Source organism: Sus scrofa, chromosome 16, assembly GCF_000003025.6.
Source record: "Sus scrofa isolate TJ Tabasco breed Duroc chromosome 16, Sscrofa11.1, whole genome shotgun sequence".
NCBI classification, from domain to species: domain Eukaryota; kingdom Metazoa; phylum Chordata; class Mammalia; order Artiodactyla; family Suidae; genus Sus; species Sus scrofa.
In genome coordinates, this window is record NC_010458.4 from 34,390,689 (window position 1) to 34,417,373 (window position 26,685).

Below are 26,685 nucleotides of genomic sequence, written 5' to 3' on the forward strand. Positions count from 1 at the left end.
AGCCCGCTTTCCCGGCTAAAGACCCGCTCCCGAGCGCACGGCTGGCCCCCACAGCCTCCGCGGTCTGCAAGGGGGAGGAGGAGCTACAGCGGACCCGCCAAACCCACTTGAGATGCCAGCTCTCCCCGCGTCCCTTGTTACCTGGGCAACCCAGCCAGGATAGTTGGGGGAGCTGAGCTGTCGGCTAGAGGTGGGGCGGCGGAGAGGCCAGGTGAGCGCGGGATCCGGCTGAAGGGCTCCACTGCGCCCGCGGAAAAAGATTCCCCCGGGGAGCGTCTCCCAGTCCTTGGCCAGATGGTCTCGACACCTGCAAGCACTTTCTGTGCTGGCTTTAATCCAGGTCGGTAATATTGTAAAGGTCGCTTCCGAGCTCCAAACAAAGGCTCCAGCTAGACTTCTGTCAGTTCAGTTTGCTTCAGTGACCCACCCATGCAAGTAATACTTTTAATTCAATTGTATTTGTGATTTTTAATTTTAGGCAGACCCTGAGTAGCCAACATCCCTCCTTCCGCTAAGCTGGGGAGCAGAGTCTCCGCAAGTTCCTCTGCGTTGTTATCTATGGGCCAGTCCAGCCAGCCAGCAGGCATTCGTGCTCCAAACAGAAGACTCCCCAAGGAACTCCGACAGCCGATCTGCACTCCAGTAAGACTTTCTCCGCACTTTCCCCCCAAACCAAGTAAGTTGCAGTGGTTTAAAAACATTGGAAGCTTGCCTTTCTAGCTTTATCGAATTGCTCACAGCCTGTTACATTTTAAGTCATTAGCTTCGGACTCTGCCTTGGGCAGCCCAGTCTTTCTGGATTATTTCCTGCTTTCTTCAAAGCTCTGAAGAAGCTTCTGAAGGAGGTTGAGCTGAAGTAGGGGAGGCGAAGAGCGTCCAGGCAAGAGAGACTGGACTAGGCATGGCAGTTTGCTGGGCACTGCTGGTTTGGTCTCAGCTTCCTGTTCCCGTAGAAACTGCAGACCTTCTCCGGCCGAGCGAATATTCCTAAGAGGCTCCTTTAGGAGAAAGGACACGAGTATCATCTAATCAGCCTTTTAGGCATTTCCCAGAGGCAAAAAGCTCTAATACCCTGGGGCTGATGAATTTTGCAGAGGTGCTCCAAGAGGTGAGATTACTAGGTGCTATACCGAGAGCAGGTTCAGCGGTTCTCATTCCAGAAGAGACATATATATAATCAAAGTGTAAATCATGTCCCCAGAAATTTAGCTGGCTGTGGGGTGTTGTCTTCTAGAGATTCAGGTAAAATAGGATAGATTTTGGGTTCTGGTCAGTGTTACTCCTATTTCTCTGTAACTCTGAGCAGGGTCTTTAGTCTCCAGACCTAAATAGTATCAGCTGTAACATGTGAGATTAGCTAAGAATTACCTGTATTTCAAAATACTGATACCGGTCCTCCCTGTCTCCTCTCAGGCTGTTGTTAGGAACTTTTATAGGAGGAGCAATTAAATCTGTGAAGAGGGGTCAGGTATCACACTTCTTTGAGAGGGTGTCTAGGTGAGGAGGAAGAACCCAAGAATTCTGATTCTTTAAACTGACCCAGATGGCCATTACAGTGGGAAGAGCACAAAGTCAAGTCCTAGGGTCAAAATGGTCACTCCCATTTATTGGTCATCTTGAGCAGGCTACTTACCTTCTCTAAGCCTCTGTTTACACATCTGTTATATGTGGTTATTAATACTTGTCTTAAGTGAAATAAGTGTGAAAACCCAAAAGTATTTTTTTTTGGATATAAAATAGTGGGGTCACCTTAAAACTGTCATTGGGAAATCAGTGTTATCACACTGATCATATTCTGAAAAGCAGTACCATCATTTTATCCATCTGTTGAAAATGCTTTGTTCTCTCAGAGTTTGACCGTTGTTAGAGTTAACTTCTCAAAGGGCACCTGAACTTTGGTGGGATAGCTCTATTCCTCAGTATTTGCTTGCTAAGCTGCTCACATGCCAACTCAGTGAGCAGGAGTTTCCTGGTGGCTTGGTAATTAAGGCCTTGGCCTTGTCACTGCTGTGGTTTGGGTCTGATCCCTGGCCTGGATCCACATGCTGCAGGTGTGTCCAAAAAAAAAAAAAAAAAAACCAACAGTGAGCAAGGCTGCTTGGGCACAGGTCTGTGCTAACACTCTAGTGGGAAAAACAGAACCATTTGTTGTGCTTTTTAAAGTGTGATAAAGGTTATGGTAGGATCTCCTGGGTGTAGGGTTGACAGATGAAATAAAAGTTAAACTCAAATGTCATATAAACAGCTGTTTAGTGTGTTCCAAATAGCACATGGGACAGATCATTCATTGCTTATCCGAAATCCATATACTGCACAGGGCATACTTATACTAAAAGAGTATTTGTTGTTTATCGGACATTCAAATTTAACTGGGCCTCCTAACATCTGGCACCTCTACCTGGATGCTGTGGGAGCCCATGATAGAAACGACTGGCCTGGGCTGGAAAGACTTCCCAAAGCAAGTGTGGTTAAGCTAAGATAGAAGACGGGGATGGAAAGAAGATAAGAGAGTGATTTACGCACAAGTATTTGAAATAGAGAAACAGGATATGGGAAGATTTGGAAGCATGATTCCTGGACATTCTAGGCCTATCTGATACAGAATGGTTAGAACATAGAGTTGGGGGGAAGGCAAGAGAAGAAGTAAGGGAGATTAGAGATAATAGCAAAAACTTACATACATAGAATTTTTTGCCAGGCATTCTGTTATGCTCTTCATTTATATTATACTCAGTTTCTATGAGGTAGATGCTATTATTGTCCCTATTTTACAGATGAGAAAAACTGAAGGATAGAGAGGAAAAGAAATTTAACAAGGGCATGCAGATCGTAAATGGTGGAACTAGGATTCAAAGAGACAGCTTAGCTCCTTGCTCCATAATCAGCATGCTATACTCCTTCAACAGTAAGATCGTGTAGTTCCTAGGCTACATTAAATGTTTGGACTTTACCTGGAGCTATTGAAATTGCTTGACCAAGGGAGTGACATGATCTGTCTTTTGTTTTTAAAAAAATTGCTATGACTGATATGTGGAAAATGAATTGGAGGGAATGAGACTGGAGGCCTACAGTATTTGTGGTTCAAGCCTGGGCTTTTTGTTTTCCCTATGAAGGGCCTTTAAAATTAATTTTTGTTTTTTAATCTTTCTGGGACCTGGGCCCAATGCACCTGAAAGTCACTAGTTAAACCTAAAATACTTTAAAAATGTAAAGCCTAATTACATAAACCTAGGCTGCTTTGATGAAAGCCGCTTAGCCACAATTTGACCCTACTTATTTTCAGGTGTTGTTTATGAAATCTGCCAGAGAGTGTTCATATAATGGAACCAAGCTTGTTTTCTTGGGTTGTTCCCCTTCCCCCCCCCCGCCCCCCGCCAGTTTGGCACTTCAGCTTCAGCCAAAGTCCCCACCCTCCTGCTACCCCAGCTCTAGGATTGAGACTGAAGTAGGAAGAAGGCATTTCCTAACAGTACTATGTTTCAACAAAGAAAGTGGGTTACTGTCTAGACATGGACAACTTTGTTAGTGCCTCACATGATCATTAAACTTAGTTTTGAAGTCACGAAAAATATTTGCTTACGACTCCATATTCTCTTAATGTATTTAAGCTGCCAAATTGAGATATAGTTAGGGTACTCGAAGTCAGAGACAAGTTTTGCTGGTATTTGGTAAACAAAGGGCAGGAATTTTCAGCACATTTTATTTTATTTTATTTTTTGACTGCACCTGTGGCATGTGGAAGTTCCTGGGCCAGGGATCAAACCTAGGCCACAGCAGCAGTCCCAGCTACTGCAATGACAATACTGGATCCTTAACCCTCTGCCCCACATGGGAACTCCTCCAGCACATTTTTAAAAACCTGACATTTGACTTAAGTGTCTAAATGTCCACCAGTATCCACACCTGGGGAAAAGGCCATCTCTATTACTTGCCTTCATGGGGCTTTACCAATTATTAATTCATTAGGGTTCAGTGCATATGCTCAAGTGCATGCCTCTCCCCTAGTGCATACATGTGCTTGTTCTCCCAATTCACATCCACCTGTGGCAATCTGCCCAGCACAGGTGGTACCATGTAATGGTTAAGAGCTTCAGCTCTGGAGTCAAGCTCCTTGGGTTTGAAGCTTTGCAGAACACAAACTCTGTAAACTTCGGCAAGTTACCCAGCCTTTTTATTCCTCAGTTTTCCCCAGCTATTAAACAAAAATGAGATAGAGTATTCTATAAAATTGTTGTGAGGATTAGATAAGACATAAAATGTGCTCATGTAGTGCTCAATATGAGTTACCTGCTGCTGTAAGTGTTTTTTTCTAGCTAAGTCATATGTTTGTTTTGCCGCCTAGGATGGGCTGGAAAAACAATACTTATCACTTAGTTTGTTGATACATATATATGTTACATATGTAATATCTCCTATATCTGATTTATATGTTTATAATGATGGATGTTTATAGCTATAAGGAGTAAGGAGGCTACTATTTGTGTTATAGTTCCACTGGACTTCATTTCAGATCTGAGGCTGGTCTTTCAAGTGCTGAACTAGAGATATAGCTCTCCAAATAAGCATTACCTGGGGTAACATCTAAGAAGTTTTATTTCTGTAAAACATATGTCTCTTTTCCATATTTAGATGCTAAATGCCAGCTACAAGAAGGAAGATGTAATATTGGGATGGGAGGGGAAGTTCCTTTGTGGCACAGTGGGTTAAGGATCTGGCATTGCCACAGCTATGGTGCAGGCCACAACTGCAGCAATAGGATAGATTGATGGCCGGGCAACTTCCACATGTTGGGGGGTCAGAAAAAAAAATTTGGGTCGGGAGGTCTCCTGTTCTTCCAGGGCCTGGATCAGAAGTGGACATGGGGAAGAGCTAGAAGAGTAGTTAAGCACAGCGGCATAATTATGCTTAAGGTCAGCCCAGGCCCCAGATCTCCTGAAATAAAGGAGTATAAGTGACTTGCTTCAGTGGGCCCTGAAGCGTTTCCTCACTCTGTGATTATAGCCTGATACTCTGCTGTTTTCCTTTTAGATGGTGGGGTTGCCCAAGTAGACTCAGAGGTATTAGGAGGAAACAACCCTCCTAGTACAGTGTGTTTTAGGGTTTTGACTTTTACTTTTGATACAGTCAAGACACTGTTTTATCATCAGATGCATTTAGAGAATTTATTATATAGCCTTCTTGCACTATTACCAGTGTATAGAGAGCAGACTCTTACCTGAACGAGGTCATTCCTGGTGTTATTTGCTTGGAGAAAAGATGTGCCTTCCCAGAAAGAAACCATAATATGGGAAAATCTTTCTGCAAGAAGGAATGTCTCTCTCTTGTGCTCGTTCCCCCCAGGTATTGACGTGGCCAAATAGATTTGCTCATGATAGTGGATGTTAAAGAGATATGCCTCTGATTTTGTGATTTTTCTCAGAATGGGGACTTATGACACAAAACCAAGAGCCTATAAAAGAAATTGGTGAATTTGATTATGTAAATGTTAAAAGAAAATACAGTTCCCACTGTAGCTCAGCGGTAATGAACCCAACTAGTATACCTGAGGATACTGATTCCACCCCTGGCCTCTCTCAGTGTGTTAAGGATCCAATGTTGCCTTGAGCCATGGTGTAGGTCACAGATGAGGTTCAGTTCCCGCACTGCTGTGGCTGTGGCATAGGCCGGCAGCTGCTGCTCTGATTCAACCCCTAGCCTGGGAACTTCCATATACCACAAGTGTGGCCCTAAAAAGCAAAAACAAACAAAAGTTTTAAAAAATGTATTTATAAGGAGAAATGTATTTCCAATTGAAACTGGAAAAATACTTGTAAATTAGGCCACACACTCACGCCTATTTTTTTCCATATTTAACTGTTTGTTTTTCCTTTTCTTTTTCTTAAGCTTAATTTTATGAAATATAAAGAGATTCTATAAAATCAGTAGGAAAAAGAATGACAATCTAATATAAAAATGAGTAGTCTATAGGAAAATGTCTTCTGGGTGAAAAGATGCTCAAATTCACTCATAAGAAGAAAAAATGCAAATTAAAACTATCTTAAGATACTAATTTTACACTTAATCTGATTGCTAAAAGTCCAAATGTTTGATAAGAGGAGGTAGGGAAATAGACCCTCAATATATTGTTGGTGAGAGTGTAAATTGGTACAGCTGTTTTAGAAGGCAATTTGGCAAGATCTGCAAACATTTAAAGAACATATATTCTTCAGCTCATCGATTTTACTCTGGAATAATTTTTCCATATCAATGTAAAATGACTTCGTAAAAAGATACTTATTGCAGTATCCTTGTTAAAAGCAAAATATTCATTGTCCTTGAAAAGGGGCATCTAAAAAAACAGAATATTGTGTAGTCATTAAAAAGAATGAAGAAGATGGAGTTCCCGTTGTGGCACAGTGGAAACAAATCTGACTAGGAACCATGAGATTGCGGGTTTGATCCCTGGCCTTGCTCAGTGGGTTAAGGATCTAGCATCTCCATGAGCTGTGGTGTAGGTTGCAGATGCAGCTCAGATCTTGGTGCTGCCGTGTCTGTGGCATAGGCTGGCAGCTGTAGCTCCAATTCGACTCCTAACCTTGGAACCTCCATATGCACTGGTGTGGCCCTAAAAGGCAAAAAAAAAAAAAAACCAAAACACAAAAATGAGGAAGATGTTTATGGACTGGGGAATTTTCAAAATAGAGTGTTAAATAAAACTAGAAGAGTGATAGGGATTCTTTACTGTATACCTTCATCTACCTTTTGCATATGTGTTATCTGCTTTTAAAATGGCATTTTTCAAATTCCCTGGTGGCACAGCAGGTTAAAAATTGGGCTTGTCATTGCTGTGTCATGAGTGTGATCCCTGCCCCCACCCCAAACTGTGAGTGCAGCCACAAAAAATAAAAGGAAAAAAGGCATTTTTCATATGCAAATAGGGCCTTTAGGAGAGGCCTGAAAAGTGGTGATAGCTCTCATATGTGGATATTAGAAAAGAATGGATAGAATAAAACAGGGCCTGAGTAGTCTGGGAGCAAAGTTGTATTGCTTCATATGTGAAACCTTTGTTTTGGAACCTGGATTATATCAGCAAACAGAACCGACAAATGCTCCTGCCTTCATGGATTTCAGATGAGGCAGTGGTGCAGGGAGAGACAAACAGTATAGGGACTGGGGCATTGAAAGTGAGGATTAAATAAGCTGGTCAGGTAAAGCTCACTGGGAAGTTTTGAGCAGAGACCTCCATGAGGTGGGAACCATGTGGGCCTATGGGAGAAGGGCATCCTAACCAGTGAAAATAGCCAGTGCAAAGGCCCTGAGACATGAGCAGGCCTAGCATGAGGAGGAATGGGGAGGAGCCCAGTGTAGCTGGAGCAGGAGTAAAGGACTTAGCAGATGAGGTAAAAAAGGTAATGGAGGAGTTCCTCTTGTGGCAAAGCAGAAAGGAATCTGACTGGTATCCATGAGGATGTGGGTTCGATCCCTGGCCTTGCTCAGTGGGTTAAGAATGCAGCGTTGCCATGAGCTGTGGTGTAGGTTGCAGATATGGCTTGGATCCCGTGTTGCTGTGGCTATGGCATAGGCCAGCAGCAACAGCTCGGATTAGACCCCTAGCCTGGGAACCTCCATATGCCACAGGTGTGGGCCTAAAGAGCAAAAAATAAAAATAAAAAAAAAGGTAAGGAAGCCTCACTCTGTAGGACCCTGCTGTTGTCTGCCTTCTCTGAGTTCTTATGCTTTGTTAGGTTGCACTTTTATTTGTTGCAACATTTAATCATCACCTGAACTATCTGAGCTAGTTATAGTTATGGTCCCCATTTTACAGATAAGATCATCTTTAGAGAGGTTAATGTACTTGCTTGAAGATCCTTGCTAGTAAGTAAAATAAACCCTTAATCCAAGTCTGTGGTTCTAGTCTGGACCTTCATCCTGATGCTGTTCTGTATTTATTAAATGCTAACAGAAAACTAAGGGCAGGCTCTGAGTGCACCCTTGAGTCACCACATTGAAGGGGGATAAAGCAGAGGGGTAGAGACCCCAGAAGAAGGAGGAGCCCACATGGTCAGAACCAGTTGCACTTTCATGAGAAACCTTGGAGGTTCTGTGATGTGGTTTAGCAGAACAGACAGAATTGTCTTGGCCTTAAAGTTCCAGGAGGTTCAAGCTGATCTAGAATTGAGAGTGTGGGAAAGGAAACAAGGCTTCGAGGCCAAAGGAAGTGTGAAGCCATTTGGAGTATGATTGTGCCTGATTTCTATGACTCAGCCACCTCTTAGGAGGTGATCATTTAGGAAGTGACAGTTCACTTAGCTTCCCAGAAAAAGCAGGGGAGCTGAATAGGTGAATTTAAAATGTCTGGCGTGTACAAGCTCTGATGTCTGGTAGCCTTGCTGGGAGTAGGAGGTCTCAGAAAACAAGCCTGCCTGAGGAATGAGGGAAGTTTGTGCCTTTGTTCTTTAGCTGAGACAAGCTGCCTATTAAAAAGTACAGCTTTCTTTCCACCTTCCATTCCTGGTGCAAACCATGTTTCACAAGAAGCAGTGGATCAAAGACAAATCACTAAAAGCTTTTTAAAAGTTGTCTTGTTATAGATTATAACTCTACTTGAAAACTGTCTCTGCCCCTCCATGGCCATTTTTTAGTAGCAACTACCTAAGGGTTGGTCATTGCTTTAGATTTGCAGCAGTGGTAAAACACACAAGGTCATATAGGGTGAGAAGAGGAGAAAGTACAACAATAACATGTAAAGGATATCAGACTATGGTAAGCTCTGTGCAGAGATTTAAAGTGTGCTGGCCTAGGGAGTTTCTGCTGTGTGCAGTGGGTCAAGAATCCACAGCGGCTCTGGTTGCTGCAGAGGCATGTGTTCCCAGGCCTGGCGCAGTGGAGTAGGTCACAGCTGTGGTTCGGATTCAGTCTCTAGCCTGAGAGCTTCACCTGCCACAGGTGTGGCCATAATTTTTTTTTTAAGTATGCTGACCTAATCTCTTATATATAGGATGGATAAATAAAAAGGTTCCACTGTATAGCACAGGGAACATATTCAGTATACTGTGATAAATCAAAATGGAAAAGAATATGAAAAAAAATATGTATTTATTTTTTTATTTTATTTTATTTTTTTTTTTTTTTGTCTTTTTGTCTTTTGTTGTTGTTGTTGTTGTTGCTATTTCTTGGGCCGCTCCTGCAGCATATGGAGATTCCCAGGCTAGGGGTTGAATCAGAGCTGTAGCCACCAGCCTATGCCAGAGCCACAGCAACGCGAGATCCGAGCCGCGTCTGCAACCTACACCACAGCTCACGGCAACGCCGGATCGTTAACCCACTGAGCAAGGGCAGGGACCGAACCCGCAACCTCATGGTTCCTAGTCGGATACGTTAACCACTGCGCCACGATGGGAACTCCCTGAAAAAAATATATGTATAACTGAGTCACTCACTTTGCTGTACAGCAGTAATTAACATTGTATATCAACTATACTTCAGTAACTTTTTAAAAAGTGTGCGAGACCTAGATTGTGTTATTTTATTTATTTTGTTTTTTTGCTTTTTAGAGCTGCACCCAGCAAAGTTCCCAGGCTAGGGGTCCAATTGGAGCTAAAGCTGCTGGCCTACACCACAGCTACAGCAACGCAGGGTCTGAGGCGTGTCTGTGTCCTACACCACAGCTCATGGCAATGCTGGATCCTTAACCCACTGAGCAAAGCCAGGAATTGAACCTATGTCCCCATGGATGGTAGTCAGATTCGGTAACTGCTGAGCCACAGCTGGGACTCCTGTGCTGCTTTAAATTGGATGCTCAGGAGTGCCTTTATGAAGACAGTTCTCACCTCATTGCTAAAGTCAGAATGTCAGTCTCTTTCTTCTAATGTTGTGCAAATCCATTCCCTAAGTGAGATTTCTCATAATATTGCTTAAATTGGTATGTTATTATTTGGGAGCAATATTTTATGGGGGGTTTCCTCCAGATGTTAAATAATGATGTATAAATTCTCCTGAAGTAGCCAGGTTGAACTGCAAAGGAATGAGAGTGTGAAGTAGGTTCATTGCATACAATGGATTCTTCCCAAACAGGTGCAAGATAAAGCCAGTACATCTCTGTGTTTGTTGTTGCTGTTATTATTTTAAATGAAGGTCTAGCTTTGCAGAACCTTTCTGCCCAGAGGGACGTCCTATGTGAACATAACATCAGGCTTCCCTGTTAGGCCAGATCTGTCATATCTTTTCCTTCTCTACCACATGGAAAACAGAGGGCAGCAGTTAGTATCTTCAGTCCATGGTAAAACAACCCCCATGTCCCAAACGTAAAGGAAAACTGATCCTATTGAAAAGCAGCAAAAGGGAGGGCTGAAGAGCGCAATATGTAACGCGCCTGCTTGTGTGTCAAATCGCAGGGTGCAGATCAAAACAGGGCAGCTGGTGAGGGCCGCTTAGTCATATGTTTCTTAGAATTTATGAGAAAAGGCATCAAGGCCTGCCGATAACAAAGGCACTCAGCGTGGAGCAGGTTGCTGGCTGTGGGGAGGCACCAGCCAGTCTCTGAGTGTGTTCAACTATGTGGATTTGAAATGAATGGCTGGAGTGGCTGTTCTCCCTATGTGTCAAGTCTGGGTGTTAAAGTCATATCCTTCAGGAACAATGTTTCCTAGTATTTTGGAGAGATTGACAAATTTTTAGTTTCCTTCAGTATTATAAGCCACATTTCCGTATGTGAATTATGTCTGCAGTTTCTGTGTGGGCTTGGAAAAATAGGAGGTGAACCATTCGTGGAGCGTGTTTTGTTCCAGAAGTTGTGCTTTCCTGTATTCTATATTGTAATATCAGTTTGTAACTCAAAGACCAATTGGAGATTGTGATTTTGGTGATATGTGCGATGCAGGTTTAACATAGAACTATGAAAACTGTTTTTACCAAAGTAACATGTTTAGAGATTGGGCCTGACTCATTTTGGAGCTGTGTAATCACTCTGAAACAGCTAGGCTTTCCAGGAAGAGTAGTGACAGTAGCATGTACCAATTCCTCCAGCAGTGTGGCAATATGGCAATCAGACACTCAGTAGTACTTTTCAGTTCACCTATCATTTTCATTCAGTGTTTGCCCTGAGCCTGGCCTCACAGTTTTTCATTAATAGCATTTATTGTATATTCCCAATTAGAAATGTAGTTCTGTTATTGTAATAAAATTTGAAGAATCTCATAATGAATAGAGAATTTTACCTTTTCAGTTTTTTTTTTTCTCTTTTTTTTGTCTTTTTGCCATTTCTTGGGCCGCTCCCGCGGCATATGGAGGTTCCCAGGCTAGGGGTCGAATCGGAGCTGTAGCTGCCAGCCTATACCAGAGCCACAGCATACTGTTTCAGTTTTATAACAGAAAATAACTGACATGTCAGTATATATATCTTTCAGTTACCTGTGTGTATACATCTAAACACACACATACAAGACATATATGTGTTTTTGCATATCCTTTTTTTAATGATTTCTTGTTTTTTCCATTATAGTTGATTTACAGTGTTTTGTCAATTTCTACTGTATAGCAAAGTCACCCAGTCACACACACACACACACACACACACACACACACACACACACACACACACATATATACTCTTTTTCTCACATTATCCTCCATCATGTTCCATCACAAGTGACTAGACATAGTTCCCTGTGCTATACAGCAGGATCTCATTGCTCATCCACTCCAAATGCAATAGTTTGCATCTATCAATCCCACACTCCTGGTCCATCCCACTTCCTTCCCCTCCCCTTTGGCAACCAAGTCTGTTCTCCAAGTACATGAATTTTTTTTCCGTGGAAAGGTTAATTTGTGTTGTATATTAGATTCCAGATATAAATGATATCATATGGTATTTGTCTTCCTCTTTCTGACTGGCTTCACTTAGTATGAAAGTCTCTAGTTCCGTCCATGTTGCTGCAAATGGCATTATTTTGTTCTTTTTTATGGCTGAGTAGTATTCCATTGTGTATATGTACCATATCTTAATCCATTCATCTGTCAGTGGACATTTAGGTTGTTTCCGTGTCTTGGCTATTGTGAATAGTGCTGCAGTGAACATAGGGGTGTATGTACCTTTTTCAGGGAAAGTTTTGTCTGGGATACATGCCCAAGAGTGGGATTGCTGGGTTATATGGTAGTTCTATATTTAGTTTTCTGAGATACCTCCATACTGTTTTCCATAGTGGTTGTACCAATTTACATTCCCACCAACAGTGTAGGAGGGTTCCTTTTTCTCCACATCCTCTCCAGCATTTGTTATTTGTGGACTTATTAATGATGGCCATTCTGACAGGTGTGAGGTGGTACCTCATAGTAGTTTTGATTTGCATTTTTCTAATAATCAGTGATATTGAGCATTTTTTCATGTGCTTGTTGGCCTGTATATCCTTTTTATTAACAAAGTTAGGCTCTTCATATATATGGTTTGGTATCCTAGTATGTTTGTTGTCCTAACAACTAAATCTAATCTTAATGGCTTCACAGAACGAGGGTTAGCTTCTTTCTTTTAGCGCATTTCTTGCAGGTCAGGCAGCTCTCCCCATCAGCTTTCCCCCAACAGTGAGTTAGAGATGGATCAGTCAATCAGAGCTGCTTCTGATTTTGCGAATCACCATCTTTGGACCTCTGTGCTTCCAAACCTATTAGGAGAATGAACTTGGAAACTTGCAGTGGTTCTTTACTGCCTAAGACTAGAATGTGTTGCATCATTTTTGCTCATATTTCCATTGATGAGGAATTCCATCACGTGATCCTAACCTAACCCAGGGGAGGCTGGGCTGTATAGTATCCTTGTAAGCTTGAAAAGAGGAAGGAGTGTGGCCAATACATCACATTGTCTCCATCCCATCTGCTTTATCTCACTTAACATTGTCATGGCATTTCCCCCAAATCATTAAATGTTCATCAAGATCATGGTTTTTAATAGCCTCAGAGTTTCCCATCGAATGGACATACTCTTCTTTAGTTAAGCATTCCAGGAAGTCTTATGTACAATGACATACATCCCTCATTTCCGAGTGATTTCCTAAAACTAACTAATCTTAGGTTTTTGGACGTTTAGTTTGTTGGCATTTATTTAGATATGTTAAGATTCAGATATTGAGAATGAAAAGGGAAATTTTCTCTCTAGCACAAACTTTTATAGTCCAAAACCATAAGCAGGAGGGCAGAGGTACTACCTATGTCCCCACATGCCCCACTTTTTCTATAAATAGAATGTTTCCCTTAACTCTCCCATTTTCCGTACTGTTGTTTCTCTTCATTCATACTCTTGTATTTTCTTCTTTCCTAGGTGGATCTCCTCCCCCTGAAAAAAAACCCCAGGATTCTTAGGTTTACACTGCTCAGTTTTTCCCATTTTGGGCTATATTTCAGCTCTTTCCCTACCCCCTTCTCAACCCTCCCCACTACAGAGGCGCTGGGCTTGCCTGCCACTATTCCCACTCCCCTCAAACCTTTGCCCATTGGGACTCTGGATGGATAGAGATGATGTTAACCAGCTGAGAAAGAGAAAGGGCTTGTGTAACCAAGCGGAATAGGCCTTGCTTATTAATAGCTTTCAACAGACTGTGGTTGGAGGCAAATTAATAATTCCATTTTACCATTAAATGTGAAATGTGTGTGTGTCTCCACCAGTCTCTAAATTCTGTCTTTTACATAGAAATTAAGTAGGGAGGAACCCGACTAATATCTGTGAAGTTGCAGGTTTAATCCCTTGCTTTCTTCAGTGGGTTAAGGATCTAGTGTTGCCATGAGTGTAGTGTAGGTTGCAGAGGAGTCTTGGATATGCTGTGGCTGTGGCATAGGCCGGCAGTTGCAGCTCTGATTTGATCCCTAGCCTGGGAACTTCTATATCTGCAGGTGCAGCCCTAACGAGCAAAACTAAAAATAAAATAAAAAGACTCTACTGGCATTTACCTTTAAAAAAAAAAAAAAGAAAAGAAACTAAGTAGCCAATAAAAATAGCTACCCTGTGACCTTTTGGAAAGGTAGAGGTCATTTGTTTTCAAATACTTGCTTTTTTTTAGGGCTGCACCCTCAGCATATGGAGGTTCCCAGGCTAGGGGTCTAATCAGAGCTACAGCTGCTGGTCTACACAACAGCAACAGCAATGTCAGATCTGAGCTGCATCTGCAAACTACACCACAGCTCAAGGCAATGCTGGATCCTTAACCCACTGAGCTAGGCCAGGACCCGTAACCTCATGGTTCCTAGTGTGATTCGCTTCTGCTGCTCCACGACAAGAACTCCCTGTTTTAGAATATTTTATCTCAAAATGCCTGCAAGCCCAAATTATTATAGCTTTTGGATTTATCAAAATGGCCGGCCTAGTAAAAGGTGTCAACTGAAAAAACCCATGACCTCAAAGTTGAGAATTATGTTTTATTTGAGGTTGTTATTGAGGACTGTAGCCACAGCCTCTCAGACAGCTCTGAGGAACTGTTCCAAAGAGGTAAGGAAGGAGCCAGGCTATATAGCAGTTTTTGCTTACCAAAAAAAAAAAAAGCATATAGCCCAACATCAAAAGATTATTGTTAATCACAAAAAAACCCAGACATCTGAAGTTAATGATTTTAGTGCCTTTCTATATATGGGAAGATGCAAGAGTCAAGGCTCTTTGAAAGTATTCCTTTGATATGCATCTTAACTTATCTAGGGCCAGTACTCTGTTTTTCTCCCTCCTGAATTTCCCTCAGGGGCATTGAAGGAAGTAAGAGGTGGGGTAGAGGGGGGGTTGAAGCAGCCAATGGCTTGATGGGGCAACATTCTTTGTTTATTGAAATGACAGACAACCCCTGCCACCCCACCCCCCAGAAAAGGAAAACCCAGGGAATTGACTCTGGCCTTTACTTCAGAGAGGCCAAGTACTGCCATTGGACCACAACTGCTTCATTTTCCTGACCCTTTCTCTTTCTTTTTCTAGATGCTAGGGTAGAATCTTTTACAAACATATTGAGTAAAAACTGAGGGAAAAGTACATCCAAAGAACTGATATTTTGAAATCTGGGAACAGATGCATTTATGGAGCACTGATTCCTTATGATACAAATTCTAGTCTGAAGCTCTGCTACTAACTAATTGTATGACTTTGTCCTGATCTAGTTGTTTGGACTGCTGGCCAGAGAGAATTTTAGCTTGGTGCTGTTGTTTACTCTGGTGGAATTCCTGTTTGCTCCCAGATTATATATCCTAGTCAGTGTTTTCCAGGTATGTGAGGTCTCTATGCTAGATTGAATTTTACTTGTTAGACAGCTTCCCTACCCAGGACCATGGTTATATAGCAATTCCCTTTCTGTATGGCCTCAGAAATTCATAACCTGAGCATGAGGCTCCCCAAACCTAACTTTAAAATCACTTTCTTTATCCCTTCTGGTAATTCTTTAAATCTCTCACCCCAGAATCTCTGCCCTTATCCTGGACCTGTTTTTCTTGGGCTTGTTTGGTTTGTCTAAACTAAAGCATACTTATCAGCTAGTTTTTTTTTTTTTTTTTTTTTTTTTTTTTTGTCTTTTTGCCTTTTCTAGGGCCGCTCCTGTGGCATATGGAGGTTCCCAGGCTAGGGGTCGAATCGGAGTTGTAGCCACTGACCTACGCCAGAGCCACAGCAACACGAATCCGAGCCACGTCTGCGACCTACACAACAGCTCATGGCAATGCAGGATCCTTAACCCACTGAGCAAGGCCAGGGATCGAACCGGCAACCTCATGGTTCCTAGTCGGATTCGTTAACCACTGTGCCATGAAAGGAACTCCTATCAGCTAGTTCTTAAGGCTGGTACTTTGGTGAAATTTTCTTCTTTACCCATGACTCTACCTAACACATGGACTGGTCTCCCTGGTGCCTGAGTGGCATTTTGACTGGGCTCTATTCACTGGAGTCTGCCTTTTGTATGGGTCAGCAGAAAATACTTTATTTGTTTCAAATTGTGCCCTCCCTATTGAACCTCTCATCAGGGTCTGGTTTCTTGTCCAAGAAATACCTCCAGTTTTCTCACCTCAGAGCCCAGTGAATCATTATATCTTATGGCATGTCTGTCTTTTTCATTTGCATTATTCATTCTGATTCCTGAGAGGAGTGACTTCTGTCCAGCATTTCATCACATAGTTTTACTTTAGTAAAATACTTTAGACAGTAAGAGAAGATTAATTCACAGATGAATTACTTATTGGTGTTTGTAAACAAGGATTTAAAATAATTATTATAAATACGTTAAAGAAAATGTAGGGCATGGATAAAATGGACAAAAAGAGAAGAATTTCATCAGAGAATTGAAATCTATAAAAATAAATGAGCATATTATAATTGAAAAATATGATATTTAAAATTACCATTCACTGGCTTTAACAACAGTCTGAATATAGCAAAACAAACCAAAAAAAAAACAAAAACAAAAACAAAAAAAACCCCAGGATTAGTGAATTTGAAGACAGATTAATAGAAACCATCCAAACTGAATCACAGAGAAGAAAGAGAGGTAGGAGATTGGAAGCACAGAATATAAAAACAGCATGTTATTTTATACAGTAGTGTAGTTTAACAGTCCAAAAAGTCTAACATACATTCCATTGGAGCTCCTGAAGAAGAGGAGAGAGAGAATAGTTCAGAAGCAGTACTTGAAGAGATGATGTTTGAGAAGTTACCAAAACTGGTCGAAAACATCAACAGATCCAAGAAGCTCAGTGAATTTTAAGCAGAATGTATGTGTATACGTCCTAGCACATCATGGTCAAACTGCTGATAACCAGCAATAGAGAGAAAATTATTAGGAGCTAGATAATATGCTGGGGGGAAGAGGGTGGAAAGACACATTAACTTTGAAAAAACAGCAATGTTAATAATGACTTTTCAGTAGACTTCATGAAAGCCAAAATACAATGGAGCAACATCTTTAAAGCACTGAAAGGAAAAAACAAAGACTGCCAACCTAGAAAAACTGCCTACCTAGAATTCTACATCCTGTGAAGATATCTCTTAAAAAAAAAAAAGGTGAAGAAAAATGAAGGTGAAATAAAGATGTTTTCAGGCAAACAACAGCTGAAGGAACTCATTACCAGCAGAATCTATACCATAAAAAATAACTAGCGGTAGTAACAATAATCTTTTGTCATTTAGAATATGTGTAGAAGTAAAAACACATGACAACAGTAACAGTGGGAGAGTTAAATGAAGTTAAATGTTACAAGAGATGTGTTTTATTTATAATTGTGGGATTTTAATTTATGGAGGCAAACAACATGGAGAAGCCAATGCCATTCATAAAAGACATTACTTATATTTCCTGAAAGGGGCACATCATGCCATGCAGGGCTACGTGGAGAGCACCAGGTTTTCATCAGGAAGCAGAAGGTGGAGTAAGGGGAAAGCCTAGGTTAGTCTTTTTTGGGGTCTCTGGGAAAGGCAGTCCTCAGAGTAAACAGCCTGGGGTTGGCTAGCGTGAGTAATTCTAGTTGGCTGTGGGCTACAGGAGTGATCTATCCTTGCCCAGTCCCTGGCCTTGGGATGATTTAGGGCAGAGAAAATATTAGTTTGGTGGGTGAGAGTTAGATAAAGGGGGTCATTAGGAATATAAATTCAGGATTGATTAGTTTGCACATAAAGTGTGTGTTTCTAGCCAAGGTCTTTGCTGTTTCCAAGAATTGGCTAGGGAGTTCCCATCGTGGCTCAGTGGTTAACGAATCCAACTAGGAACCATGAGGTTGCGGGTTCAATTCCTGGCCTTGCTCAGTGGGTTAAGCATCCGGCGTTGCCATGAGCTGTTGTGTAGGTCGCAGACGTGGCTTGGATCCTGCGTTGCTGTGGCTCTGGCGTAGACTTGGCAGTTCCAGCTCCGATTGTACTCCTAGCCTGGGAACCTCCATATGCCGCGGGTGTGGCCCCAGAAAAGGCAAAAAGACAAAAAAAAAAAAAAAAAAAAAAAGAATTGGCTAGACCCAGCAAGGGCAGTCTCTCCCTGGTTAGCAAGATTTTTAAGATGTCAAAATATCATAAAATATAGAAATAAAAACACAACACAAATCATGCATTGTTCAGTAAGAGGTAAATGTAAATGATTTAGGGTAGATGGTAACAACATAATGATGCATATTTACTATCTAGAAATATGCTGTTCAGTACAATAGCTACTAATCATGTGTGGTTATTTAATTAAAGTCAAAATTTAGTTCCTTAGTGATACTAGCCACGTTCAAGAACTTTGTCACTACGCATAGCTAGTGGCTACCACATTGGAGAGAGTAGATATAATACACTTCTGTCAATATAGAAATTTTTATTGCACTAGGCTGCTCTAGGGTAATCACTAAAAGAATAATACAAAACACTTTAACTCATAGAGTAGTTAAATGGAATGACAAAAATACGTGATTAATCCAAATGAAATCAGAAAAGAACAGAAAAAGGAACAAAGAACTGTCATGACAAATAGAAACAAAAAGCAAGGTGACAGACTTAAAGCCAAATGTAAGTGAACTTACTTCAGTTAAAAGGCAAAACTAATAGTATGAGTCAGAATTGATCAAAAAAACAAACAAACAAAAAAACCCAAAAAACAAACAAAAAAAAAAGGAGTTCCCGTCGTGGCGCAGTGGTTGACGAATCTGACTGGGAACCATGGGGTTGCAGGTTCGGTCCCTGCCCTTGCTCAGTGGGTTAACGATCCGGCGTTGCCGTGGGCTGTGGTGTAGGTTGCAGACGCGGCTCGGATCCTGCGTTGCTGTGGCTCTGGCGTGGGCCGGTGGCTGCAGCTCTGATTGGACCCCTAGCCTGGGAGCGGCCCAGGAAATAGCAGAAAGACAAAAAAAAAAAAAAAAAAAAAAAAAGAATTGTTGTTCCCTCTGGAGCAGTGGGAGGCATTAACTAGGAAGGAGCAGTATGGTTCAGGAGTACCTTACAGGATATGTAAACCAATTACTGGGTGAAAGCAAGTAGGAGGCTTACTTTCTTCAGTTTCTCCTCCCTTTTTAAAATTAGAGTAGAGTTGATTTACAGTGTTGTGTCAATTTCTGCTGTGCAGCATAGTGACCCGCCCCCATACACACATTCCTTTTCTCATACCATCTTCCATTATGGTGTGCCCCAAGAGACTGGACATAGTTCCCTGTGTGGTGCGGTAGGACCCCACTGTTTATCTGTTACAAATGTCATAGTTGCATCTACCAACCCCATACTCTCCCGGTCCATCCCACTTCCTCCCCCTTCGCCCCTGACAACCACAGATCTGCCCTGCCTGATCTGTTTGTTTTGTAGATAGGATCATTTGTGCCATATTTTAGATACCACATATAAGTGATATCATATGGTATTTGTCTTTCTCTTTCTGACCTTACTTAGTATGAGAGTCTCTAGTTGCATCCATGTTGCTACAGATGGCATTATTTTGTTCTTTTTTATGGCTGAGTAGTATTCCATTGTGTGTGTGTGTGTGTGTGTGTGTGTGTGTGTGTGTGTGTGTGTGTATGCCACATCTTCTTAATCTATTCATCTATCAATGGACATTTGGTTCTATGTCTTGGCTGTTGCGAATAATGCTGCAGTGAATATAGGGGTGCATGTATCTTTTTCAATGAAAGTTTTGTCTGAATATATGCCCAGGAGTGGGATTGCTGGATCATATTGTAGTTCTATATTTAGTTTTCTGAGGAACCTCCAGACTGTTTTCCATGGTGGTGGTGCCAATTTACATTCCTGCCAACAGCTGAACGAGGGTTCCTTTTTCTCCACACCCTCTCTAGCATTTGTTATTTGTTGACTTATTAATGATCTCCATTCTGACCGGTGTGAGATGGAACCTCATAGTAGTTTTGATTTGCATTTCTCTAATAATTAATGATGTTGAACATTTTTTCATGTGCCTGTTGGCCATCCATACATCTTCTCTGAAGAAATTATTTAGGTCTTTTGCCCATTTTTTGATTGAGTTGTTTGTTTTTTTCGTTGTTGAGGTGTATGAGTTGTTTGTAGATTTTGGAGATTAGGCCTTTGTCTGTTGCATCATTTGCAAAGATTTTTCTCCCATTCCGTGGGTTGTCTTTTTGTTTTTTTAATGGTTTCCTTTGCTATGTAAAAGCTTTTGAGTTTAATTAGGTCCTATTGGTTTATTTTTATTGTCATTATTCTAGGAAGTGGATCAAACAAGATGTTGCTGTGATTTATGTCAAAGAGCATTCTGCTTGTGTTTTCCTGTAGGAGCTTTATAGTATCTGGCCTTACATTTAGGTCTGTAATCCATTTTGAGTTTATTTTTGTATATGGTGTTAGAGAGTATTCTAATTTCATTCTTTTTACATATAGCTTTCCAGTTTTCCCAGCACCACTTATTGAAGAGACCATCTTTTTTCCACTGTATGTTCTTGCCTCCTTTGTCTTAGATTAGTTGGTGCTTGGGTTTATTTCTGGGCTGGCTATCCTGTTCCATTGATCTATATTTCTGTTTTTGTGGCAACACCATACTATGTTGGTAACTGTGGCTTTGGCTCTGTAGTATACTCTGAAGTCAGGGAGCCTGATTCCTCCAGTTCTGTTTTTCTTTTTCCGTATTGCTTTCGCTATTCAGGGTCTTTTGTGTTTCCATACACATTTTAAAATATTTTTTTCTAGTTCTATGAAGAATGTCCTTGGTAATTTGATAGCGATTACATTGAATCTGTAGATTGCCTTGGGTAGTATAGTCATTTTTGGCAATGCTGATTCTTCCAACTTCCAATCCAAAAGCATGGTATATATTTCCATCTGTTTGTGTCATCTTTGGTTTCTTTCATCAGTGTCTTATGATTTTCAGAGTACAGGGTTTTTTGTCAAAAAGAGAAACTAGGGGAGTTCCCGTCGTGGCGCAGTGGTTAACGAATCCGACTAGCAACTATGAGGTTGCGGGTTCGGTCCCTGCCCTTGCTCAGTGGGTTGACGATCCAGCATTGCCGTGAGCTGTGGTGTAGGTTGCAGATGCGGCTCGGATCCCGCGTTGCTGTGGCTCTGGTGTAGGCCGGTGGCTATAGCTCCGATTCAACCCCTAGCCTGGGAACCTCCATATGCCTGGGGAGCGGCCCAAGAAATAGCAAAAAGACAAAACAAAACAAAACAACCCCCCCCCAAAAAAAAAACAAAACAAAAAAAAAAGAGAAACTAGGGAGACCATCCCATTTACCATCATATCAAAAAAGAATAAAATATTTAGGAATAAACCATTCTCCACTTTTTAATAGACTTTTGCTATGTTTGTTTTTCATTAAATCTTCCATGAAAAGCATCACTTCATCTTTTCCTTTGGGGAGTGTTAACCAAAGATTGAAGTTGTAGAATAAAAGCAATTCTATAACTTTTTTCTTATAAATATATGCTTTTTGTTGGCTGTGTGGAGAATTTAGGTGGATGACTCTGAGACCAAATGATCAGTCAGTGCCCTCAGGCTTGTCAGATAATCTTACACAACTTCATTTTTAGTCATGGGATAGCATTCTGCTGATGTGTGAGGATGAAAGGTAGCCTGTGATTACTCAGAATTAGATGATCCTCTGACAATATTTTGTAAGTTCATACTAACCTTTCCTTGTTCCTAATGTGTTTCTAGCTTTCTCAGTGTCTTATTTCTTATCCAGCTCATCTCCATCTTCTCCCAAATCTGAAATCATTCCTTTAGCTTTCTCCTGTGTACCTTTTGGACCTTTGATTCTATCCTGGTGCCAGAAATTCCAGATCAGTCCATTGTCAGGTTTTTAGATCTTCACCTTGAAACCCACTCTGTCCACAACCATCCTTAAAATTTCTCTTTGTTTCACATCTCACACCCAAGCAATCAGCAAATCCTATAGGCTGTACCTCCTTTTGGGTTTTTTTTTTTTTTTTTTTTGTCTTTTCTAGGGCCACACCCACAGCATATGGAGGTTCCCAGGCTAGGGGCCCAATCGGAGCTACAGCTGCAGGCCTACACCACAGCCACAGCAATGCCAGATCCAAGCCCTGTCTGCGACCTACACCACCGTTCACAGCAACACTGGATCCTTAACCCCCTGAGAGAGGTCAGGGGTCAAACCCGCAACTTCATGGTTTCTAGTTGGGTTCCTTAACCATTGCACCATGATGGGAACTCCCTAGAATCACAGTTTTTCACCATGTCCAGGGCTATCACCCTAGTCCCAGGCACCATTGTTTCTTATTGCAGTAGCTTCCTTTAAGGGTCTCCTAGTTTTCCCCTAGTCCATTTATTTCTACACAATGGCCTGTATGATCATTCTAAAATCCAAGTCAAGACTATTTTTCTCTTTTGTTGAGGACCTGCCAATGGCTCCTCACTTCAGTTAAAATAGAAGCCAAAGTCCTGTAGATCTTAAGAGTTCTCATCACAAAAAAGGAAAAAAGAAGAAAAAGCAAAATATTTTTGTAATTATATGTGGTAGTGGATGTTTAGTCATATTGCGGTGATCATTTTTGAAATATTCAATTGACTCTTGAACAACATAGGGGTTGGGGGACCAAACCTTCCCACACCCCCACCTATAAAGTTCGACTCCCTGCAAACTTTACTAATAACCTACTGTTGACTGGAAGCCTTACTGATAACATAAACATATTTTGTATGCTATATGTGTTATATACTGTATTCTTAAAATAAGCTAAAGAACAGAAAATACTAAGAAAATCACAAATAAGTGAAAATAGATTTACAGAACTGTACTGTGTTTAGTGACACCATAAAGTTATGTTTTCTGTTAACAAGATGCATCGTCGGTACCTATGTCAACATTGTCTAATATGATACAAAACACTGTAGGTATTATACATATTACTAACTCTAGATATCAAAAATGAAAAGGATAATGTGAAAAGGAAATTCTTGTTTATTTATTTAAAGGTATAATGATTGATTCATTGATAAGGAAAAAGCAGCAATGTGATTGCTTTAATGGTAGCCTAGGGTAATTGATACAGTTGCTTCACTGTACCCTGGCCTGTACACCAATGAATGAATCATTGTAAAATTTTTATGGCATATGATATTACACCCATATTCGTAATACAGTATTGGAAACATTATTAAAAAAAAAAAAACGATATGCTGGTAAGCAGTAAGAAAACTAACACCTTATTAATTTTATACTAAATATCACCTTATGCCTATGTAAGGTTAGGCTAGCCACCTCAATACAAGTCTCAGTCACAGTGTTCTACATGGTGAATAATTAGGTGGTGATGATGATAATGACACAAAAAATCTCATACAATTCTTGCTGTACAGTTACTAGATTTTCACACAAAGACACTCAGACAACAGATAAGCTTGTTAACTATATGGCATGATGGCTATTAATACTCTTCATTAAGTAGAAGCAGATCACCACAAAAGTCTTCACAATGAGTAGGATGAAGAGGAGGGAGAGAGACTGGTCTTGTGCTTCAAAGGTGGTAAGAGGTAAAAGAGGAGGAGGAGGTAGAAGCGGAGGCAGGAGAGGCAGATCCAGCTGGTGGACTTTCCAGAATACATAATAATTTCTGACTTTTTGCTTTTTCATTTATCTAGAAAGGTTTCTATATTGTTCCAGTCTTTCTTCTACCATTTGCTTTAGTTTCAGTGCCTATATAGGAAGATCCATATCATAAAAGAAGGCAAAAGCAGTCTTGAATAATCAGAACCCTCTGTCAGATTGTCTAACGTCAATCTGTTTTCTGGTGCCACTTCTTCTAACGTTTTCTTCCTCATCACCTGGCACTGGTTCTGAAGCACTCATCTCCATCAAGTCATCTTCTTGTCATTCCTCTGCCATGGTGTCTTATTAGCTCTGAAATTTCTCTAAGGTCCATATCTTGAAACCCTTCATCTTCTACCATTTTTTGTCATATTCACAGTCTCTTTCATGATTTCCTTGGTTGGCTCTGTAGTCAGTCAATCCAGTGAAGTCATGCACAACATCTAGACAGTTTTCTCCAGCAGGTATTTATTGTTCAGGGCTTGATGGCTTTCACAGCCTTTTCTGTAACAATGATGGCATTTTCAGTGGTATAATCTTTCTAGACTTTCGTGATGTTCTATCAGGGTTCTCTTCCGTAGTGTGACAGTCCTTTCCATAGAGTACCTTGTGTAGTTAGCCTTAAAGGTCCTTATGATCCCCTGGTGCAGAGGCTGAATTAGAGATGTTGTATTTGGGGGCAAGTAGGCCACTTTGACACCTTCACTGTTGAGCTCATGGGGCCCTGGGTGGTCAGGGCCATTGTCCAATATCAAAAGAACTTTATTTTTTTTTATTTATTTTTTTTTTTGTCTTTTGTCTTTTTGTCTTTTTTTTTTGTTGTTGTTGTTGTTGTTGTTGTTATTTCTTGGGCCGCTCCCGCGGCATATGGAGGTTCCCAGGCTAGGGGTTGAATCGGAGCTGTAGCCACTGGCCTACGCCAGAGCCACAGCAACGCGGGATCCGAGCCGCGTCTGCAACCTACACCACAGCTCACGGCAACGCCGGATCGTTAACCCACTGAGCAAGGGCAGGGACCGAACCCGCAACCTCATGGTTCCTAGTCGGATTCGTTAACCACTGCGCCACGACGGGAACTCCTCAAAAGAACTTTAAAAGGCAAGGTACTTCCTGTTTTCAGGGACAGAACATCAATGGAACCATTCCAGAAAAAAAGGGTTCTTGTCCAGGCCTTCTTCTTGTATAAGCACAAGACTGGCAGCTGGTGTTGATCCTCCCTGTCAAGGCTTGAGGGTGAGCAGCTTTCTAGATGAGGACAGTTCTGATCATAAAGCTGACTGTGCTTGCACACAGGAGTAGAGTTGGCCTGTCTCATGCTGCCTTCCTCTGTGGGATCCGCCCCCCCCGGCCCCCGAATAGGGCACTTTCACCTGCATTAAAAACTGTTCATGGAGGAGTTCTCATCGTGGCTCAGTGGAAATGAATCTGACTAGCATCCATGAGGATGCAGTTTCGATCCCTGACCTCGCTCGGTGGGTTAAGGATCTGGTATTGCTGTGGCTGTGGTGTAGGCCAGCAGCTACAGTTCCAATTTGACCTCTAGCCCGGGAAACTCCATATGTCTTGGATGAGGCCCTAAAAAGAAAAACAAAAAACAAAACAAAAACAAACAAAAAAACACCCACAAAAACCAAACCAAAACAAAAAACTGTTGATGGAGTTCCTGCTGTGGCACAGTGGGTTAAGGATCCAGTGTTGCCCCAGCTCCCAGCTTTGGCATAGGTTGCAGTGGCAGCTCAGATTTGATCCCTGGCCTAGGAAATTCCATATGCCACAGGTGCAGTTGAGAAATAAAGACAGAAAAATAAATCTGTTCAGCAGATTTCCTTTCTCTTCAGTGATTTTCTTTCTTTTCTTTTTCTTTCTTTCTTTTTCTTTTTTTCTTTTTAGGGCCGTCCTTGCAGCATATGGAAGTTCCAGACTAGGGGTCGAATTGAAGCTATAGCTGCTGGCCTACACCACAGCCACAGCAACACTGGATCCTTAACCCCCTGAGCGAGGCCTAGGATTGAACCTGCATCGTCATGGGTATTAGTTGGGTTTGTTAACCGCTGAGCCATGATGGGAACTCCAGGCTGCACTGTTTTTAAGTCTTTTAAATTGCCACAAATCTCCAAAATATTTTCCAATGTATTTATTGAAAAAAATTCGTGCATAAGTGTACCTGCACAGTTCAAGCCCATGTTGTTCAAGGACCAACTATATACAAATATCGAATTATTATGTGGTACACCTGAAACTAATATAATATTAGATGTCAACTATATCTCAATAAAAAAGAAAAGCTGAAGTCCTCATAAAGGCTCACAAGGTCCCATGTGACCTGGCCATGCTAGTCCATGACATCTAACTGCTGTCCTTCTTCCAGCCACACTGGCTGCCTTGCAAATCCTTGAATACACTAGCCCATTTTCTGGTGTTGACAGCGTCCTCTACTTGGAATTCTCTTTGCCTTTGTATTTTTTTTTAAGGGCTATGGAAGTTCCCAGGCAAGGGGTTGAATTGGAGCCACAGCTGCTGGCCTATTCCAGAGCCACAGCATTGCCAGATCTGAGCCCCATCAGCGACTTGCGCTGCAGCTCTCGGCAACACCAGATCTTTACCCACTGAGCAAGGCCAGAAATCGAACCCGCATCCTTATACTAGCCATGTTCTTAACATCTGAGCTATGGTGGGAAGTCCTCTTCACCTATGTCTTTGTGCCTAGCTCCTTCACCTTTTCCAAGGCTTTGCTGTGTCACCATCTCAGCAAGCCTTACTTGAGCACTCTGTTTAAAATTGAAATTTGTCTGTCCTCCTCCGCACCTTGTTACTCCTATTTCTCTTCTTTTGCTTCTTCCCCTTTGCATTTATCTGACGTGCTATTGATTTTATTTGTTCATTATCTGCCTCCCTTCACCAGAATCCTCGAAGGAAGGGGTTTTTGTCAGTTGTTTTTACTGCTTTGTAGCCAGCATCTGCGGGAGTGTATGCGGTGCTCAGTAAACATGTGGAAGACGTGTTATCTCAGTGCCCAGCCCTGAGCAGGCCCTCAGGAAGTGCGTGTTGAAGGAGTGGACGATTATTTTCTTTGTGACCAATCTTGCTGTCTTTTCCCCTCACTTTGATCCATTTTTTTTACCACTCTTATTTATTCCTTAAATGATGCAAATAATGCCTAAATGCAAAAACCATATAGAGTTAAACATAAACATTCACTCTGTTGAAGTGTCACTTCAGAGTCTCACAACC

At 41.5% G+C, this 26,685-nt stretch overlaps 1 long non-coding RNA gene across 1 annotated transcript in view; it reads left to right on the top strand.

The window, feature by feature from the left end:
- Positions 45 to 26,685, top strand: part of LOC110257321 — a 76,037-nt gene continuing 49,396 nt past the window's right edge. The window contains exons 1-2 of the long non-coding RNA XR_002339782.1: positions 45 to 340; positions 479 to 676. This is a non-coding gene — a long non-coding RNA (uncharacterized LOC110257321). The remainder of the gene's footprint in view (positions 341 to 478; positions 677 to 26,685) is intronic.